Raw genomic sequence first — 22,632 nt, 5'->3', positions numbered from 1 at the left:
CTGTGCTCTCACCTTCAGCTATTTCCGCCCCTGCAGCCCCCAAAGTCCCAATCCAAATCCCAGGCAGCATAATCTCATCCCCCCACTCTGATGTACTTCCATTTATCCCCAGCCTTGTGCTGCTGCCAGCTCAGTCCTGTGTCGGGGAGGAAGGAGAAAGAGGATTTCTTCTGCTTTTGCCTTGCCGGGGCACTTCACTGAGGTTGTAAGACCATATCGCCTCGGAGCGCCGCCGAGGCGGCTCAGTGTCACCCCTGCAGCAAGTCGAACACAATGGCCGCCCGCCTGTTATCGCACCACTTGCAGCCCGGCTTCACCTGAATGACTCGAGAGGCGGGAATAAATTCATGCACAACGTCAGCAACTTCAACGTACATGCAATGTCGGTGTTTCAAAAATGGCAACTGTCTTCAAAAAGAAGAGTGTATGGCTTTTATGATGGGTTTTTTTTCTTTAAAGACCGTGCTATTCACACCTACTGGCGACCTTGGGGAAGGTGTGTAATAAAATTGTGGTGCCATCATCAACTTGTGCTTTTCGGTGTGGGAAAAAGTCACATAACAGAAACTATTGTGGGATTTTTTTTCCCCAAATTACACTTATTTGTAGAGTTTAGATTTATGGCCTGAGCCCGACCCAAACCTGCTTGGTACAAACCTACACATGGCTCATCAGACACAAAGTTATAATTCCTCTGCTGTCGCGTCCATCCAAGACTTAAATTCTACTGAAAACGTGGGGATGAAGAGAAGAGAGATAAAATATGGAAAAGTTATAAAGTAATATGGAAAATGGCAATGGTGAAAGTGTTTTCTCTCTGTAGTCTCTAACTTTTAAAAACGTAAAATGTTGCAGGAAAAGACAGAGTGCTGTCCTACTGGCAAAAAGTTGCGTGTCAATTCAACATCTCTTCTGGAAAATTGCAGACTACAATTTCCTCAAAACTCTGCAAACATAGCCTCTCTCAAACATAAGCGGTTGGTCGAACAAACTTATTTATGTGTGATTTTAAGTTCATTTCTTATTTAGTGCAGTCACCGCAATTTCGAAATAGTTTTTTTTCAACATTGGTAGAATATAGACAAAGATTTGCGCACATTTGTAACAGAAACTCAGCTGCTGCCATTGTGATGGATTGAAATGTGGTTATTTCAGAGGCTGGCTAGTCTGATTTGGCTGAAGCAGTGGTCAAATCCAACCAGCAGGGGGAGTCTAGCGCTTGCGCTAGCTATAGTGAAGAGCACCGGAACTTCCTCCTTAGTTAATAATAACCGTTGGAGCAGAAGCACCGTGTCCAGCTCTTTTATTAAAACACTCCCCTTCTTCAGGGCATTTACACCATACTGTCTTAGATTTGGTCAAAATAAATGATTTCTTTACGCCCAGCACACCCGTATTTCTGCTCAAATTGTTTTCCAAATTTTTATATTGTGAGATTATCGCAGTTATAATCCAAAGATTCATTTAGTTTAGCCTTCTGAATTGCTTCTCACATGGGTGCCAATCATTGGAGCCGTATTTAAATAAGATTTACTGTAAATGCAGCAAAAGTAATTATGTGCTTCAGTTACATTATGCCCTTTGTTTAGCAGAGAAGATCCCCATGAAATCCCTGCCTCTCGAAAGTCTTACGCAAAACAAGATCAGAGTTTGTGTTTGTCGCCGTAGCTTCACCTAACAAAAACAGAAATGCATCTCCAGAGCACATTTCCTCCACTTCAAGATTACGTAAAAAAAAAAAGTAAAAGCAACAAGTTGCCTTCAGGGCAGACTGTAAGAGACCCATAAATGTTTGTGAAAAGGCTTGCGTCTGAAAGCTGATGGTGTTTTGCAGCTCGTTCCATGAGCACGGCACATGAAAAGGAAAAGCAGTTTCACCCCCCTCTGAGTAAAAACCCTTGGAACATTTAAAAAGGTTTCTGTTCGTAGATTCTGCACTTCAGAAGGGTTTCAGCCGTGTATGACAAGAGACGGTAAATGTAAGTAACTATTTTACCAAGTAATGTCTTTTTTTTTTTTTTGCAAAGAAAAGCACTGAATGTTCTTTTTATCTCTCGCTGTGTAGAAGAACAGCCTTTTTAATAGTTCAATGTTAACTCTGTTTGTTAGGAATTAACCATGAAGGAAAGTCCAGACACCAGTTTTGTGTTGTGAAGCTGAGTTTTGTTGCTTTTAACATTTTGACTAAAATCACGAAGATGTTAAAACTTGAAAAAACTATTCATGCCTTTTGCCTTTCTTTTTCTTTTTTCAAGTTTTCACTTGATTTTAAGTGTTAGATTAAAATGTATGCCTGCCACATGTTTTTTAAATTTCTTTTAGGAAAATTTGAAAAACCGTCAATAACCTCCATTTTACAGTTTCTTTTGCGTTTGTCTATCACATCGACACGCTTTAACAAATACTGAATTTTGTGGTTGCTGCAGTTTATGTCAATCTGATGGTTTTTCCAAGTTGTCAACTGTTTTCATTTTGGGAATTGTTTCGTGAAGTGTAGAACTCCGCGAAAACGTTTTAAATCACTCATAATTCTTTTGTACTTTCTGTTCAGTGAACCAGACTTTGCAATTCTCCGGTCTCTCCAAAAGGTCAGTCAAAGTTTTCCATTTTTCATCCAGTCCTTGTACCTAACCATGGCAACGCCATAGAGCAGTTATTGGGACAAAATGCCAAAGAAAAGGTGTTAGGTCTACAATCTATTGACAGAACCGTGACATTAGGAATGGTAAGAAAAAAGAAAAAACTACAAACGAGGATCTGTTCTGGGTTCTATAGAGGCTCAAAGCTAAAGTTTTTATAGAAAAGCGTATGAGGAATCACCTTTTTGGTGCAAAAGTCCTATTTTTCCATGTGTCAGACTGTGTTACCTTTAATATCTCCCATAAACTCAACCAGTGAAAAAGGAACAATATTGTGTTTCTGTGATTTGTTAGGAACACGACTCCTAAAGCGTCTGTCAGAATCTCTTATTTCGCTACAAACACTGGCTTATTCAGAACCACTTTCCAACTGGGCCCAAACGTGAAGAAATTAAGTGCAATGTTCATGTCACTTACAATCTGAATGAGTTTTTCTTTTCTTTTTTGAAGGAATTACACCAGACTAAAGACAAAGTGAATTATATTGCTGGGACCTTTTTTTTCTTTCTTTTTTTTTTTATTTAGCGAAGTTATGTTCATGGACTTAAATGTTATTTTCAAGCAGGTTAGGTTTCAATAATAGATGTCATATCTTATCGGTTAGCTTAAACCAGGTGAGGTCCATAAAACAACAAATCACTTTTCCTCTAGGAAACAAGGCAGTAGAAAACAGACTAAACTGAATAAGAATGAACTTGGACACTGATTTGATTCACAAAAATCCTCCCTTGATATTTCATGGGAACTGGAGCATATATATATTCATCTTGATAGTTCTTTTTTAAAGCTCCTAATAAAACCAAATGTTTCATTTGATTTCTTAAGAACAGCTCAGAAAATTAGTTTGGGGCGTCTCTCTTGTAGCAGAATTGGGTTCTAGGTCTTTTCACCCTCTGAGTCTCAAAGTGGATCGAGATGCTCAGAAAGCCGAGCATTCGCACGTTGCAGTCACGGCGTTTTCAGCGGCACGGCGCAGGTTTTCAGTGACTCAGCATGCCGGTGTCACCTGCAGCCCCACCAGTTTGCACGATTGCCCTCCCACAGAACATCCTGTTCATGGCGCAGACGCCTCTCGACACGCGTTTCGACGTGTGAGCTGCATCAGAAACACACGGCCTGCGGGGCTGTTGCGTCACTGTCGGGTCAGCACCAGGTCTGGAAGTGTAAAAAGGTTCACGTCAGCGTGGTCGTCCTGCTGTGGCGGCAGGTGTTAAACGCTGTGAAGTCATTTGAGCTTTCTGAAGTTATTATTTTTTCTTCTTTTTCCATTTTGTGAGGAGCGTTTAGAAGAGGGGTGGGCGATATGAAGTTAAAAGTTTTATTACAATACGTTGTGGTAGTTTTGTGATAATGATAAGTGACAATAAGAACAATATATCTCTTCTTTTTTAGGTAACTGCATGGCTGACACAGCAATCGTAGCCTGCATTTAATTATGTTTTCAAATGTATTGATATTTATTTATGCGCCGTAATTGAAACGGTGAAGAAAAAATAGTAAAACTAACAATCCTGACAATTTGGGCAGTTTACAGAGGTTTTAAACATCATTAATTTTAATTTATTGAATCAAAATACTTTTAAGAAATGTATCCCGATGAAAGATAAACGATATGATAAATACCCAGCCCTAGCACAGCTGGTGCTCTTTATTGTCTTCTAGATATTTGTATGGATTATTCATGGTTCCACCTCCAATTTGTCGATTTCATCCAATCAACCAGTTTGGTTTCTGCACAGAACTCCTCACTTTTGGCCATTTTTCCGGCTGAAAGTGACAACTGAGATGTAACTTGACATAAATTACATCATGGTCTCGATACGGGGGAAATGCCGCTAAACAGAATATAACCTGTGTGTGCAAGCTGTAAACCTCCAGATGGTTTTGAAAGGATTAGGCTGGCATTGATCCCTGGACCATGAAATAAGGAGCAGGCGGAAGTGGAGCATGAAAAACATGGAATGCAGCAGGTCGCCTTGCTATGCAAAGGCAACATCAAAGCAAACATCACTGTAAAAACTGTTAATCTGAGGAAAAATCTGAAACCTATCACTGAAGACAAAAAAGAGAAAGCTACTGCCACTTTATACATGCTGCCTTCAAAATAAACAATAAACGTTCTGGGCCACATGAGTCAGAACAGAAAATCAAATATAGAAGCTGAGTCGCCTTGTATGTTTATAGCAGTGATTGAAATTTTCTCTGTTATCCTCGATACCCCAATTGAAGCAAAGAGCAAAAATATCAAGCTGTGCTCTTTTCATTTGCATTTTATCCCTACTCTCTGCCGCCGCAGACGCACATGCATGTGCAGCTCATTAACCTGATAAATTTCTAATGTCAGGAAAATTGCGTACAAAATATGCTTACAGGAATTTTACTGCCGTGTTTTGATGTCAAAGTGCACATAATATGCGACATGCAGCCCCCTCCGACTGCACTTTGGTGTCTCTGTCAGAGGAATACATCAACATAAATCCATACCGCGGCCTCGTTAGCCGCACACACCCGGCATTGTTTCGTTGTTCATTGTGGGCTTTGTTCTCTGTATTATTAATTACCTCGGCTTAATAGGAGAGGATTTCTCATTTTAGACGGTCATTAGAAACATATTACTGCACCGCTGATGCAACGTGACTTATTCACTCCACAACAATTTCCTTTCCGTTTTGTTTTTTTCTTTTGCCTCAAAGGCTCGGAAATGAGCCTGGGAAAGAGAGGGGACGAGCCCGGGTTGTGCCGCAGAGAAAACACAAAAGAATTTTTGTCATAGTAGGAAAAGGCACGTTGAAGCTGCTACGTGCAGCCCGGGCTCCAACAAATGGATTTCTGAGATCGGGTTTGCAGCCTTCAGCAGAGCACTAACATTATTTCATTAGTTGTTTGAAGCTCTCGAGTTTTTCCTTTACTTCGGCTCTTGGCTTGACATCACTGACAAAGAGCTCCACAATATACAAATTGTTCTACTGTTCCTATACTGCAATGATGGAGCGGAGAAGGCAAAAGGAAGAAGAGTGACGTTGTGGTTGCTAATGCTAATGCTAGCATGGCTCTTCCTTGAAGGATGAAGAAACAGTTCTGAGTGTATGTGTCCAGATTTGCTGCTGTAATTTAAAAAGACATGACTGCAGACACCTTTTGGGATTCAGACTATTAAAAAAAGAGGTAATTATTTAATGCTAGCTTGGACAAAACGTTTGGCTCTTTTCCTCTTTAATCTTGCCCGGGATCTTCCGAGTCCTTGGCGAGTGACGCTCTCAGTGGGCGACGTGGAGCGACGGCGTGCTGCTAAAACGAAACAACAACAAAACGTGTTGACGTCACAGATCACGGAGTTTAATCTCATACAAAGCAATCGACAACAAAGCTGCAGAGGAACAGAGATATACATTTTATACAGACTACACGAAACAGACAACACGAAACACATAAGACAGACAAAGGCGCCCACGTGGAGTAAAAAGATGGAAAAAAAACTCTCTGGTCTCGGGTACGGACCTGGAATTATAAACTAAAAGGTGTTTCCCTATTTAATATATGCAGTCAAGGCGTTCCGTTCTTTGACCACTCAGAGACCTGCCCCGGCCCCCAAAGAGACCCGGAAACTCCCCTCACCACAGCTCAGCTTCCAAGGTGATCTGCTTTTTGTCCAAGCGAAAGGGGGGCCGCTCCGTGTCCCTCTCCGCCTGATACGGGAGAGGCGCCAAAGAGTCTGTAACTCCTATCGGAATGTAAATTTTATTGCTGTGTCTGTCAAAGGGGGAGGAAAACAGGCCCTGCTTTGTCTGCTTTCCGCATCTCAGACGAGACCTGTTCCAAATAGAAGTATTGTATATAACTGTTACACATGTCGTATATTGGCTATATTAAACACCAAAAAATAATCATTTTTCTTAACAAGACCAAAATGTTTTGATAACTTTTCTGCTCCAGTCGGTGCAAATCCAAAAGAAGAAGATCCTGAGCATGGCTAAGCAGTGCTTGGCTAAGTATTTCAAACATTCGTCAAACACAAGAATAAATAGTACACAGTTTAACGCTGTTTACTATTTCGTCTTAGTCATTTAAAATGGTGAGCTTTAATGTTTAATCGAAACAAACCCACTGATCATAGTTTTAGAAAATATCCATATTAGTGTGGACGTGGCTTATACTTGGTAGCTTACACTGAACTACATGCAGTAGTAGTTCAGTGTAGTTCAGTGTATATATATATATATATATATAACATATACGTATATAACATATATATGCTATATATTACAACATACTGTATATAACTATGTTGTAACTGCACCTGATGGTCTATTCTCTGCAATGAATGCCTCTTAGTTAATATGATAGACAAAATGGGGGGAAAAAAATCACCTATGTCAAATATGCTATACTTAAGTTTTTAAATTTTCAATGAGATTCTGCTCATTTTGGTCAAAAAATTAGAAATGTTTCTCTTAGTGCGCTTGTTCCTGCAATCAACAGAGGCGGGCGGATCAATCCACAAATATCGGTAACATCGATGCCAGGTGCTATCAGATCAATACCAGCTTGCTAAGATCAATACTTCAGTTTCAGATTCACTCTTGAATTTTTAAAAACTTTTGTGTTGGAGCTTACCTCAAAAAAAGAACTCGTATGCTAATTTCTTGCACTTTAGGAAAATGTAAACAAATTTTCTATCGTCACTGTTTGTCATGTTAATATGTTATGAAAACACTTTGTAGACACTTATAAACTTTGTCCAAATTTTGTCCTACATCTGAACAAAATCATTCAAAGGAAAAACTACAAAAACACCTGAAGGTCACAAGTTTGTCAATATATCAAACTTAAAAAGTATCGGTGTTCGTATCAGTGTTGTTGATATTGGCCCTGTATTTACTTGGTATTGGATTGATACCAAAAAAGACAATATCTCACAACTATAGCAATCAAACATATATTTTTATCTGTATTTTCTCTTTCAAAGAGGATGGAGAATTTAGGAGAATGCCAAAAGTATCTGGGGTGATAAATTACCTCCAGGGTCTCAGCAGTGCTTGCTGTGTGTTTGGAGTAAACCCAGCTCTCTTTGTTAACACTTGTTCCAGTGAGACTAAACATCTGCTTTCCCTAGACATCCTTGTTCTGTGGCTTATGACAACATCAATAAAAAATGGTTTATTACCAGAGTTATCAAGCTGTATTCGTGGAATCTCCGTGAGCAGTCTGTGATGAACAGATATGCAATAATTTTCAAATATTGCATTTCTACACCAAACCAAATGTATTCTGATTCACTCTCCTTCACAAAAAAACAAGTATGTGAAAATATACCTAATTATTAACCAATGAAGGCACAGAGTAGTACAAATCAAAGTTAAAACTGCAGTTGAATCTTTGTTTTAAGTTGGAAAGCTGAATGGAAACGATCCTCCTTTTCTTTAGAGACCACTGGGGTAAAAGGTTTTGATGTATCATGAACAGGTCCATCACAGAGCAAACACAGACATGAGGCAAGCTAGCATTAATGCACACACACGGATCAAGTCAGTCTGGAGCCTCCGATTAACCTGACATGCATGTTTTTGAACCTGGAGATGAAATCAGAACACCCAGAAAAACATATGCCGATCCCAACACACAGAGGAAAAACTCTCAGGCTGCAGCCAGCAGGGGGGGGGGAGGCGTCATACCAATATGCCACGATGTTTGGCAGTGAGGTCTATCTGCAGTACGCAGCACCATCCAATTGTTGTCAGCATATGAATTCATATTGTGCAGAAATTGAAAGCTATTATTTTGACCCCTGGAATACCAAACCACAATGAGCAATGGATGGCAGACTGCTGAAACTAGATCGGGAGAAACACACAAAGGCAAAAACAATTAGCAAAACAAGAATATTTACATCAAATGAACGGCTAACGAAGCAATACCTTACCCCAAATTGAACCTATTTTAATTTAATCCCAGTAATTACTCGGCACTTAACATTTCTGCATTCCAAATAACCAAAATAAACTGTGTTCAACTGCGTTGTCTTTGGCTAACAATTACATCCGTTAAATATAAGTCTAATAATGGCTTGTTGTTACAAAACATAATGTATTAGTACGAGTCTTCCAGTCACAAGAGGCAAAATTCCTGCAAACTCTTCTGAGAAACTCACAGATGGAAATATGACCCTTTTGACCAGTCATAGGCAATGATACAACATTGGAAACTGAACATAAACTTCTGAATTTGAAGAAAGTGGGGGAACATTTCTTGTTTGTTATTTTGCCATTTGTTTACTCTGCATTTGTACTGGATTTAAATTCTGCTAATTTTTACAGGACATAGCACCCTGATAGAAAAATAATGCAAAAACATCATTCCTTTACGGTGCTGCGTGAGGGCCATTGTTGTTAGAAAAATGAGTACATTTCTGCCTAAAAAAATTAGATTAATCTCAGAAAATTTCCAGAAGAAAACATAAAACCTTGTGTTTTTCAACACTTGACAATTTTCCAGAAAAAAAGAACTCAAAAATTCTAGAAAATTTCTGAGATTAATCTCAGATCTAGAAGTAAAAAATTTTTTGACTTAACTCCAAAAGTCAAAAATTGTGTTGACTTTACTAAAAATAAATTTCTGAGATCTATCTAAAACATTCTGAGATTTTTTTATAGCAAATCTTTGACTTCTGGAGCTCAGAATTTTCCACGTTCTTTCTAGAAATTTTTTTTCTGGAGTTTTTCGGCTATTTATTTCTCCTTTTTTTTAAATTCTACCGACAATTACCCTAGTTCACTGTTTGTATTTTAGAAAAATCAGTGAGTAATTTTTCAAACCAAACACATTTTTTATGCCTAAACTAACAGAGTTAGGTGTGAAAGCCACTTCCTTTTCACTTTAAAATTATTGGGACCAGTGATAATCAGCCGTGACGGTTTGCGAGTAGGCGTAGACCTTCAGGACTGCTAAAGACCCCGCGACTGTTCGCTGTTCTTTATGTCGATCTGGATGTGAGGAAACTCTGCAGCACATCCTTGGGGAGAAGATATCTTTTCAAAAAGCTTCCTTCTTTTTCGTCCTTGTGGTGTCGGAGGATGGAAATGGATTGAGGCGAGGTTTATCTGATTCAACACACACTAAATAAGTACTGTGCCTCCCACTGTTCTGATGGAAACCTGCTGAATGGATCTGAATTTTAGATTTATCTGTACATCGCAGCAAAAGATAGCAAAAAAAAAAAAGACGACGGAGTTTCTCGACTAAACGGACCATCTCTGCATCTGTGGTGCCGACTGAATGGCCGGGTTCTGGAAAATTGAAGATAAAAAGCGGCTGCTTTGAAGTACATACTTTCTGCTTCAGATAATGCGATGTAAATGTAATCTCCGCCGTGAATTGATTTGTCTCCACAACTGAAAACTCCACATAGGTGTGAAATCAGAACGCGCAACTCCTGAACTAAGACAAACTGTCAGTCAGCTTCTGAGACAAGGGAAAACCTGGTTCAGCAGGTTTTCCCTTCGCTTTCCTCGGGGGGGGGGGGGGGAGCCTCATGTGTACGACGTTAATACACGCACTCATGAGTGAGCAACTGTGGGCATAACGTCTTGTTCCATTGGTCCGCTTGCAGCTGAAGGGAGCACTTTTAAAACTTCCCTCCCCCCGTCCCCTCCTGCTTCCTCCATCCCAACAACCGACTACAGACGCCGCATTTTACACGTCAGAGGAACCTGGGCCGATTCCAATCTGCGAGCCGCTCATGAGATATTAATAACTCACCTGTGCGGCTGTGTGTTTGAGTCCATGCGTGGGCGTGCGAGTGCGTTTGTGTGCTGCCAGAACGAGATGGAGAGAAAGAGAGGAGAGAAGAGAGAGGGGGAGTGTTGTCTGAGGATGTTAAACACCCACAGCTCCCTCTAGCTTCCCCCCATGTGAACAGCCTCCTGCTCCAGATGCAGTTTGCTGAACAGTGTGGGTTGTCTGGGCATTCAGCTCCAAGCGACTCGTTTGTCATGATTTAAAACAGGGATGGTGAGCTACACCGGAGCAGAGCTTCCCCTGATGGGCCAATTTGCTGAGCTGGTTTGTCGCATTTCGCCAAAATGAGACGGACAGAAAAAAAGAGAAAAAAACAAAACAAAACTAATAACGCAGCAAATATCAACAGTTTTCAGCTCTTAGCAATTCAAATTTTTATTCATAAGCCCCGGTCAGCATATCCGCCTCCGTCTCTTACCATTTCGCTTGATTGTGAAACGAGTCTTTAAGCTCTCTCTTGTATTATTTTTTTGTTGCCAGCCAGAGAGCCGCTGGCCGTGCGGAAGAATGTGAAACATTGTGGGAGACAGGCCATCACAGAGTCAATGCCAATGCGCTGATGGGAGCAAACAATGAGCCACAGCACGAGCCGCTACAGAGCTACTGAGACGAGAGGGAAAGGAGAGAAGTTTAGACACCGGATTTTACCGATTGATTCACTGAGAGAGAGAGAGAGAAGTCTGAGGGACCCAAAAGACCAACTAATAAACACAGAGGCATGAGGAATTGGGCAAACATTTGCTCCTCAGTGACAAACATAGGCTCTTATGAGGTCAGTGAGCTAAATTCTTATTTGGTCTGTAAGTGTACCGAGGCATGGCAGTTTTGCTTCTTTGCTTTCTGCTACTTTCTAAAAACCTGCTTGGTGATTTCTTTAACTTGCACCCTGGCTTCATGCTGGTGGGACGGCATGAACTGGGTTGATTGGGTTGAAGAAGACACTATAGATCGTTTTGATCACTGCTTCACACTGAAAAACGTCCATTCTACTTTGATTAGACTTCAAGAAATACAGGAGTTTAAATAAACATTTTCACAGTGTATTTTTATTGTTTCTATTTTACAGTTTTTCTTTTTGGTTGTTGTTTTTGTTATTCTAATTGTTTTTGTTTAGTGTGTTACTAGTTTTTTGCTCACAGATTCTTATATTTTACAGAAAGGTTGTGTTTATTTTGTAAATGCATGCAGGGCTTGTTGGTTGAACTCGCAGCATGTAAACTTAATTCCTCCTTACTTCATCTGTTATTTAATACCACCTCTCACCAGTCAGGTATTCCTGAAACCATAATTGAGACTGAAAACTACTTGGCAATTATTTTTTTGATAATCAGGTGCTGCCCCGACTTGGTAATTTTAAGCTAAATTACTAATGTTGTTAATTGCCTGGGGCACTTATTAATTAGAGCTATTCAAAGCCAAACCAAGCCCATTGTTGCACAACAACTCTCTCTTCCCGTATCCATGGAGACTTTAATCCTTTAATTAAATATTTCGATTAAGGCGGGTGGATTTCATCAATACATTTGAATGCAAAATCTGTACAACACTGTGCTATTCAGCAAGGGTAGATGGGCTTAAATGTGTTTGCACACATTTAAGCCCATCTATCTGAGATAGTTATTACTATATCAGATAGTAATAACTATCTGATATTACTAATGTCAGATAGTTGAGGTTAAAGCGGCAGTATGTAGCTTTTTTAAAAACATATAACTTTTCCATGTTTGTTTCAGTTTAACATTAGACAGATAACCTGTGAAAAGATTGAGCTTCTCTACCTCCTAATCCCTGAAATGTTATTGCAGTATGAGGAAACACACGGCTCCCAGTCAAAAACAACCAATCAGAGCCAGGAGGAGGGTGTTAGCGCTGTCAAGCATGCTCATGTACTCTGAATGTGCTAAATGTTTTAATGGTGGAGAAGCAATTTACCATTCCAGGAAAACCGATCACCCATCTGTGGCCATGCTAGCTAGCTTAGCATTCGTGACAGGCTAAAAGTGATTGACAGCGCTAAGGCCCTCCTCCTGGCTCTGATTGGTTGTTTCCAAGTAACGTATTTCTACAGCTAGTATCGGGAGAACTGGGAGAATGCAGTTTTTCCACAAATGATGTCTTTTACTGTCTTGACATATTAATAATTTCAACAAATATGCAAAAATAAAAGTTGAATAGTGCAGCTTCTACAAAAAATTTGGAAGTGTTTAACTGGGAAATGAGTGGAATGAAATTCTGGGTGATATTTAATCTACTTGTGACCTATCATAGATGGACGGATGGACGGATGTTTATTCGACCAATGAGAAAGCTTTGCTCAACCTGTAGTTTAAATTCCACCGTACATTTTTACCAGGACTGTTTTTGAGGCAGATTTTTACCCAATTCTTGTCTGATTTGACTCTTGTTTCTGTATTTGTAACATAGGGCGGGAAATAAAATAAACTCCAATGCTTTTAAATTAAATTTCCCAAACCATCAATTGATCTTTTAACATGAACAAGAAAAATAAATAGTAACATCGAAGGAATAGTAATATTCTGCGACACACAGACGCCATTGCACTGTAAGTTCTACGTCTACGATGACTAAAGCTTGTGGCGGCAACTCCTAAAACAGTACAGTCTTTCAGCTGCTCCTCGCTACAGTACCTCTTTCCCAGGCCTACTCTGGGGACGATGGCACAAAACAGAGCGAATAAATTTATCATTCAGCTACTAAGTCTGAGTTTGTACCAGGATATTTGGCACAACTGCGGTAAAATCATGAGTAAACAAGTGGACAACCACAGCAGCAGATGCTACCACACAGGTGCGCCGCCCGATACGATATAGCCGTTAACTTCCGGCAAAGCTCGGCGGGATACGCAGGAAAAAAAACAACAAAAAAGCTGAGCCAGATCGGGCCGATTCAGATTTCTGAATCGCAGCAAAAGGGGAAAGATCTTAGCCACTTTGAAAGAGAGCAGAAGGCAGCAGCTCAAGGCCGCTCGACTGTTTAGTGTTGCAGTTTGAACGGTGGTGGTAGCTGTAATTTTGATCTACGGGAAAGATAACACTGAAGCTTTGGTCAACAAAACACATCTGATTACAGTGCTGCATTAGTGTCATTATGTTAGGGTGAGGGGAAAAAAAAGGAACTGCGTTGGTAAGAATGGGCCCCAATTGCACAGAGGGGCTAATTGTAGCAGCTTTTGGTGGAGGAAAACATCATTACAGAGCTATTAGAGGACACAAGTCAGGAAAACCCCAATGCTGACAGAGGAATCAGCTCATATATCATATATTGGCGATTAGAGTCTGAATTTACAGTGTTTGGACAATTGGAAAATGCAGAAATAGAATTATAAAACATGAAGCAGCAATGTCCAACGTTTGTGCTGTGAACCCCTCTGCTCATCTACTACTTCATTTTGACTCTGTCTAGATTGAATTAAGCAAAGTCTTCATTAAACCTGCTTCGTCTGATGCTGATATTTGCATTCTCACATGCTAACAGTAAGTCTAAGTAAGCGTTGGTGTGCGATAACGTGATGGCATCTCACCAGCGATGAGCAGCCTTTGATTGTTGATAACCATCACTGACCTCTTGGAAAACTCCTCGTCGACATTAAATAAACACCAGATTATCGCACGCTAAATACACTGACGCTACAACCCCATTCAGACTTTGGTTTACATTGCATTTTAATCCGTGTATTCATTTGGAAAAAAAAAATAAAAAATTCACCACCTCAAATTTTCTCAGTTGGAAAGATATTCGGTAGCCTGGATTGCAGTCCTAGCTTACCACTTCTCATCGTGTTTAAAAAGAAACTGACTTGTATAATTCTCAGCAGAAGCAACATGACAAACACTCATGAAAACTTTTAACGTGACGGTCGGCTTTATTCCCTCCACTGTGCCGAACCAAGAAGTTGCAGAATCACTACAGCAGACATGTAGACATTTTTTCTATAAGTCCGATTTGACAAGAAGTCATTTGTGCCGTGTGTTTTACACGTATAAGCAAATGCTTCATTCCCACATTTTATCAGTAGAGTTTTCTTTAATATTTGTCAATGAAGGGATTTCAAGATTGATTCAGCAGAGCTGGAACTCTGCTGAATCGTCTGTAGAGGTAAAATGTAAATCAACAGTGGCCACCACAGAAGTGACATATTTATTTCCTGTTCTCTATTTTCTGCAGCCTCTTTCCTTTGTCCTAATTGTAGCACCAGTATTTTTATACTCCTCACACCTCTACTTCCTCTCCGTGACTAGGCCTGCTATTTCGGTGCCTGAGCTGTGGAGGTGATTGGTGTTTTTGTTTGGTTATCTTTTATTTTTTTTCTCTGGCTCCTCTGTAATGTTATTTCTGGAATCAATTAATTTTGTATGGAAAAGGTGTAAAATAACCTATGAAAGGCAGTCTGTGCCCCTTAAATAACCGAGGCAGAAAAAGTTGGCGAAGGAGCGTCGTAATCGTAAATGTCTCGCTTCATGCGTCTCGCACCGACACCAAACTTCGTCATTTAAGAATAACCAAGTGATTATTAAATTCGCTTTTGAGTCTGTGCAGAAAAATAACACATCATACGCCACAAGAGTCCATATTATTGTTGTAATTGAGTAGCACTTTACCAACTTCTCAATGAATTTCTACTCTTATAGTGTAGGAGAATGTTAATCTCCTAACAAACTGAACCTCTGGTGTTCGCAAGGATTAGGAGAGTCGCACGCTATCTGCTAAAATCCAGGAATACTTGAGATGCCTTAAATACTTAAAACTGTCAATTTCAATCAATCTGACACCAAATTTACTTGACTAGGCATTAATACGCACTTTATAAGCCATCACAGACACTACTGCTGAAGCTTACTTGTAGTCTTACTTTTCCCCGCTCTTTGTCGCCTGGCCAATCACAATAAAAGAAAAAAACAATGGTGCTCCTGGATTGGCTGCTTTGAAAATGACAGCCTATAGTATGTCAAGAAGCATTGTGCCTTGAGATTTTAGCTTCCTAAGCTGAACGTTCTCCTGAATATTCTAGATGTGTTCCGCAAAAAGAATAGGCGGATTTTCCGTGAATAATTTGAAGTCACTTTCAACAGAAAAATACGTGAATCTGCAAATACTGAACACAAAAAGGATGGAGTCCAATGTATTTGTTACTTGTTCCTAAAGTTATAGCTGATTGCTCACAAAGAGCTCCCATTACATCATCTCTTGCTGCTTTCATATGCTAAGCTAACATGAGCATGTTCTCTCTTAGTTGATCAGTCGGCCTGTTATTTTACTGCAGTTCCAGTTCTTTGTATCGGGATAAAACTTTCAGAAAAAGTTTTATCTAGATACAACTTTTTCTAAAAAACGTTTATGAAGCAACTCTTGGGGTTGCTCCATGACGCCAACAGTGTTGCTTTGAACATCATAAAATTGAATGAAGAGTGTTTCTGTAACCTTCTGCGCTCCTCTTCCTGGGTGCTGATGATGCATGAGATGAATGACTTATGACTTTACCACACAAAGAAGGCCACATAACACAAAGAGATTTTACCAAGAGTGGAAAAAACACTTTAGGTTTACTACATCAAGGGAGTGCAACGTAAAAGAAAAAAAAAAAACAACAGACAGTAGACCTACAACGCATGGATACCAGTAATTTAGAATAGCTTGGAGTGAGATGTTGGGCCAATAACTGATTATGGATGGTTGTGCAACCTGTGCAGTCAAAAGAGCCATTTTGTCCTCAGTCCAGCGACATAAAACTGGTTTAGAGCTCCAAATATTCCGCAACTTTTGAAAACAAGACAAGTTCTCATTTTTTATAAACATCTACAACAGAAAATAGGTGGGGGGTTTTTTGTTAAAGAGCTTAAATTGTATTTTTAGGCGTTAGGATAAAGAAAAGCAAAACTTTGTAAAAAGATGATGGGAACATTTTGGGATGTTGATATTTGCACAAAGTAGATGGAAATTAAAATGGTTGGTACTTTTTTTTTATCATTTTGTTGTGGAAATTAAATAGAATTACTCTATGAAAAAACTGAAAAATGTCTTCAACCTGCATTTGTTGTCGTGTCTATTTTTAAAACGTCAGTGCTTCTTTATCATTTTTAGTCGACGTTTTTCAGAGCCACTGTGGAGCTGCAGGTTGGAGAACGCTACAGCAAACTCAACTTGTTTACACAACAAAAATGTAACTTATTTAAACTTCCCTCTTTAATCAAATATTATGAGGAAAGACCTATTATTTGCTCTTTTGTTATGCTAAAAAAAATCACACATTTTTTTACATTATAGTAAATATGTGGTTTTAACTATATCTTTTTATGTACTTTGTTGATAAAGACTTGCTAATATTTTCAATTAATTTAAATCAATGTGTTTATATTTTGAAAAAAAGTTTTATTTACAGTATATAAAAATTATGCACAGCCTAAGTTACCATGTTGCACTGACGAGACCTTTAGACAACTTGCATGTCTGCCGTAATGGTTCTCATAACACATGAATATGAATGTAACTCAACAGCTGCTTCTGTCAAAACATAAATAAATAGTGTCGATTTTTTTTTTAGTGTCGAAATCCGCAGTAATCGAGCTGCAGTTTTCATTCTGTCCATTAACAGAGAGAGTGTCCTCTAATGGTCTGTTTGCAGTCTGATGAACATCTGGACTCGGTATAACGCTGATCATCGCTGACATGCTGCCTGCCAAACCTCATGCGGAGAGCGAGGTTTGGCAGAAGAGCTGGAGAGCTGTGCCCAGTTAATTTTCACAAAGAATTAGTACTTTCCCCTTCCTCCAATAAATAAATAAATGAATAAATAAGTAAATAAATGAAGTCACCACCCAGGTGCCTTTTGATTATCATGCTGTTAACCCTCCCTGACTGGAAGACCTGCAGGTCCTGCAGGCTGCAGCTCCTCCACATTTTTTAGCTACATGAGCGTGAAGGATGGGATGCCGGGGGAAAGAGAGCATCCCCGCACAAGCATGAGTAAATCCGGATTGGAATGCGAGCTTTTCTCGGCTGAGCCCCTCCGACACCGTGACCTGCGAGTTTGACTCCCCCTGTACCTCCTCCTCCCTCCAATGCGAGTCGTTAGATGCGGCAGCCATATGGACGGCCTGCTTCCTGTGTCAGGCCCCCCCCCCCCTCCTCTGGGATGAGCTGCACTCGACGTTGAGTAATGCAATTATCGCCGCCATAATTCTGTTAATTTTTTATTTATTCATTTTTTGTAGTTCAAGGCACAACAATGTTATTTTTAATGAACACATGTGGCCGCCCTGTGAACGTAAATAACCTGTGTTTTCTGTTTATGATAGCCACACCTATCTAATATTTATGAGCTAAGTTGTTTTGCCCGTTTTCCCACTGAAACGGTGAATAAGAAATAACGTTGATGCGGTTATGCCATATTTACTTATCATCACTTTTACTTTTTCTTTTTTACATTTCATGCTGCTTTCACGCGTCCGTGTACACAACCGACACGACATGAATTTGCATCCGTCAGCGCATGTGTTTGTGCCTGGTTCCCTCCCTCCAAGTGCCAAATAGAGGAAACTTTAAACTCTCACATGGATCTCACCGCTGAATCGCTAAGGTTGGGGTTTGGAGAGTTGGGGATGTCAGAATGAGCAGGGGCGGCGCCAGGAATCTTGGGCCCCATGACAAAAAGTTTAATTGGGCCACCCCTACGCAGCTGCTGTTGCAATTTTTTTTGTCTATCTGACCTATCAAAAGCGTCACAATTTTAAAGGCTTGCAACTGCCTTGCTTTCTTTATAAATGATAACTAGCACAATATTTACTGCTCATGAATTTTACACCCAACAGTCTACATACAGTATGCAAATAGGTTGCTTAAATATTTTCTATTAGTTTTAGATTACTGAAATGTCTCTCCCCATGAGCAGCAGTCATAGGCAACGTTCAAAATGTATATGAATCAATCCAGACTTCTCAAAAAATGCTATGTAGTTGCATTTTGTTCAAGTATATAACTTTAATAAAATATGTTTTCTCCATATTCGTTAATTCTGTCACCATGTTGTGCCAGTTTGCTATGAGACAGATAATCTGTGAAAACAATCAATCTCCTCCCTGAACTACTATTTCTGGCTAAAGTAATGCAACGTTCTGACCAAAACAACCAATCAGAACCAGGAGGAGGGTCTTAGCGCTGTCAATCATCCTCATTCATTCACTGCTAAATGTGCTAATGGTGGATAAACAACATGTCATTACAGGAAAATTGTTTATCTGCCATCATTGGTAGCTATGCTAACTAGACTGAGCATTCACAACAGGCTATGCTAGCTGCAGCATAGCACAGACCAAATTGGAGGAAGGATGAGCAGCAACATGAGATTGTGATTGACAGCACTAAAACTCTCCTGTCTCTGATTAGTTGTTTCTAGATATCACTGGGAGAAGACAGAGGAAATAGATTTTTAACAGATTATCTCTTATACCGTACTGTAACAACATAATGACAGTTTTAACAAATATGTAAAAAATATTTTCTATAGAAGTTACATACTGCAGCTTTAATTTCACTTAGCAGAGGACGAGTCAGGAGGGACTAGAGCTGCTGCTGACTGACTCACCTGTTGTTAAGTGGTAAAAGATACAGGGACAAGTTCAATATATGAATATGTTGGTAATTTCTTTTCATAATTTATTCAATGCTAGTGACATGGAGGCAAACTGTATTCTGTAGCTAAGCTAACTATGCTAAATGGTTGATAATCTCAGTTTACCCACCTCTCAGAGAAAAACGGGATTACAAATTGAGACTTTTACCTTTTTCTCTCTCTGTCTCTCTATTTTTTGAAAACGTACTTCATTATTTTTTCTAAATGATACAAGACTGTGACTGTGATAAGAACAACAGCCACAGTCGTTCTTGTTTTCTACTGTCTGCTGCTGAACATCGTCACCATCAAGCCCCAAGCAGGAACGAAGCATTTCATGCAGATCCAGGTTCAGGGCAAACATGGATGTGTGCTGTTGGGTCTGGGAGTGGCAACATTAAATTTTTACTGCTATAAACAATTTTAGAAAACTCTTATGATCAATTTTGTAATTGACAAGGCCCCATTTTTTAAAAAATTTCTATTAACAAAAAAAGACAAAAAACAAAACAAAAAAAATTGTGTAGGGCCCCCTGTTGGTCAGGGGCCCTTGGAATTGTCATAACTTTCCCCCCCCTATACGGAGCCCCTGAGGATGAGTGACTCCTGGCGTTTGGTACCATTTTTGTTTGGTGCAGAGCGAGATGGCATGAAAGCAAGAGTTGAAAATTGAATGCGCGCTTTCTGTCTCCCTTCACGGTACCAGATGAGCATCTGCCAATGCGGTGTGACTGAGTGACTGTGAGGAGGAAGTGTCGAATTGTCAAAACCCCTCATGCAGATTTTCTCTTCCCCACTTCTCCTTACGAAGAAACGAGGCAGTTCGTTTATAAATGCCGGGATAATCTCAAGGCGTGATTTCCATAAACCTCACCTGCCTTCGAAGTCTGCTGCTCAGTTGTATTGGGGACATTGTAGATAGAAAATAAAGGAGTTAATTTCCACCAAAAATCTCAGCTTCAGCTTCGTGAGCTCAGAAAATTTCCAAGTGTTTCCTTGAAAAGTTTTATCTCTTTCGAATTTTGGATTTTTGGAGCTCAGAAACTTCCAAGATTTTTTCTAGAACATTTTTGAGATAAGTCTGAACATTTCTGAGATAAATCTCCAAACAAATCTGAGTTTTTCTCTTTCAGTTTTTATTTTTTATTTTTTTACTTTTGTAGCTCAGAAACTTCCAATATTTTTTTCTAGAAAATTCATGAGATTATTCTCAAAATTTCTGATTTCCTTTTTTTTGTCATCCTTTTTTTCCACCTGCAATGGCCCTACTAATGGAGACTGTCAGGATCTCTTGCCCTCAGATTGTGCTGTTCAGTTTAGTATTGAGTGAATCTGTTTGTTTTGTTTTTTAAGTATTTCTCCTATGATAATGAGAGCCACAAGCTGTTGCTTCAGTGCAAGGCCATGCAAAGTAGCTTAACAAATGTCCAAGCATGTTTGGCGATACAAAGCGTTTACTGCTGCCCGACTTGAGGCAGAGCAATAAGTGTGAATTTGAATGCATCACACTCGTTACGGTGTTAACACCTTGACACCAAGCATGTTTCTAGAACTGTTTATTTGGCTTCTAACACCCAGAGTACACACACAACTCACTGAAAGATGGGGCAAAAAATCCAATGGAAGAGTATTCATACTTTTTTACAAGTGCAAAAGGTAAAAAAAAAAAAAGTGCAAAAGCACATTTTTTGCACTCTTTTTTTATTTCTTTTATTTAGTTTTTAAATCAAGTTTATTTGTGTAGCACATTTTAGCAACAATCGAAATGCTATCCATTATAAGAACATACAGTCACCAATTATGAAACAAGCCATAAACATTACACTTTGTCAAATACTGTCATCAAAATCATCAATGCACATCAGATATGTTGATCAGCATGTTCCATTCACTGCTAGTCAAAGATAACTCTAACAGGTGGGTTTTTAGTCTTGATTTAAAGAAACTCGAGAGTTTCAGCGGTTTTGCAGTTTCCTGGAAGTTTCTTCCAGATTTATGGCACATAGAAGCTGAAAGTTGCTTCTTTCTTATGGGCTGGACAAACACAAGGCTGCACATAACTGGTAGGAGCGGGGATAAAAAATCTTCCACTGTAAAAACACAAAATTTTACCAAGTATCTTTGGTTTAGTCTCTAGCGCAAATATCTTTGTTCACTTGAAATAAGACAAAACAAACATACAATTAACTTTTCAGCAAGAGATAGGAGCTTGTTTAGAGTCAATCACTCCTTAAAATGGATGGAAAAAGTACTTTTTCCATTGGCATAAGTTCCACTCAAGAATAAAACTAGCATCTTTTATTTGTAGATTTGATTAACATGATGAAGCTTTTCTCTAAGCCTGAAACAAAAACTGAGCATTTAACAAGTGAGGACTCTAAATAGTGAAGGAATCGCTCCACAGAGTTGGACCGAGACGTAAAACCGTGTGGTGTTTTGGAGATCCTCTGACGCCGTCAGTCAGCTTCTTGATTTTTGACAGTCATCGTCCCGGCTGAAAAACAAATTGCTCCACTAAGTGCCAAATAAATCAGACGGTGTCGCTCTGTGGAATGAATTAAACTGTCAGCGGTGTCACCGCTAAATGTTTCCCCCCCGCTACACAACATAAAACACAAACCGTGAACTCATCCCAATGTCTTCAGCTTTACTTTGCTTCACCTCGCTAATCGATTTTCGCGGATGACAGATGTTCCGTTTCCCCCTCCAATCAATGACTAAAGACTGACGTATTCGAAATAATTAAAGTCGTTTTGAAATCTACACACATTTCAACTCAAATTCTCCACCATGATCATCTGTTTATTCCCTACCAGCACACTGGACGACTGACTGGACGTCTTCGTAGTTTTGCTCGTTTGAAGGGCGCATGCATGCTATTTTTACAGCAGCAACCTGTGATTTCTTTGCATTTAGGCCAGTGTGAAGACAATGCGCACAAAGGGTGAGCTGCAAAAGGCAAACTGCTCAGATAAAGCAAGATAAAAGATTAAAAATAAATACACTGTGGTCAGACGGCAGCCGAAATTTTCAGATTGGATTTCGGCTAATGCATTCTTCTTCTCTTTCACTTTACACAATGTATCGCTCTGAATCTGTGCAACCAAATCCCACTCAAGCATTGATTGCCAGCACTCCTCTGCTGTTTGTTCTTTCTTATATTTAATTTCTCATTCGTGCGGCACAATAGCCGCAGCTCCAGCGTGTCCCCTTAGCACTCACACACAACGTGCAACCGGCTCCTGATTCTGGCGACGTGACGAGCCGTTTGGGGTCAATTGGCCTTGAGACGGCGACAGATTTTAGACTGAGGTGAAAACGGTCTCATTTTTTCCTTCCCTCCCCTCCCCCAAAAATGATTCATGAAGCGGCTGCAATTCGAGCGTTTAACGGAAGAGAACACATACAAACTGTGATGAGCGTCATAATCGTAGGATTTGCGTGATATTTGCAGGATAAGAGTGTTTGTTTTGTGCGCGTGCTCCGACGGCAGGGTGTGTTTGACTTAATCTCGGCAGGTAAAAGAAGACTATTCTTGATACGCGTGCCCCCTGTGCACCCAAGTGGAATTGC

General features: G+C 39.7%; 1 long non-coding RNA gene across 1 annotated transcript; it reads left to right on the top strand.

Moving 5' to 3' along the window:
- The first annotated feature begins 599 nt into the window (after positions 1-599).
- On the top strand, positions 600-21,084 carry LOC116707596 (uncharacterized). Its single transcript, XR_004336524.1, has 3 exons — positions 600-610; positions 3,109-3,113; positions 21,002-21,084. It is a non-coding gene; the product is annotated as an uncharacterized LOC116707596 (long non-coding RNA).
- Positions 21,085-22,632: the final 1,548 nt, after the last annotated feature.

Source organism: Xiphophorus hellerii, chromosome 2, assembly GCF_003331165.1.
Source record: "Xiphophorus hellerii strain 12219 chromosome 2, Xiphophorus_hellerii-4.1, whole genome shotgun sequence".
In the NCBI taxonomy this organism is placed as follows: domain Eukaryota; kingdom Metazoa; phylum Chordata; class Actinopteri; order Cyprinodontiformes; family Poeciliidae; genus Xiphophorus; species Xiphophorus hellerii.
The sequence above is the reverse complement of the archived record's forward strand: the minus strand, read 5'-3'. Positions and strand labels throughout refer to the sequence as shown.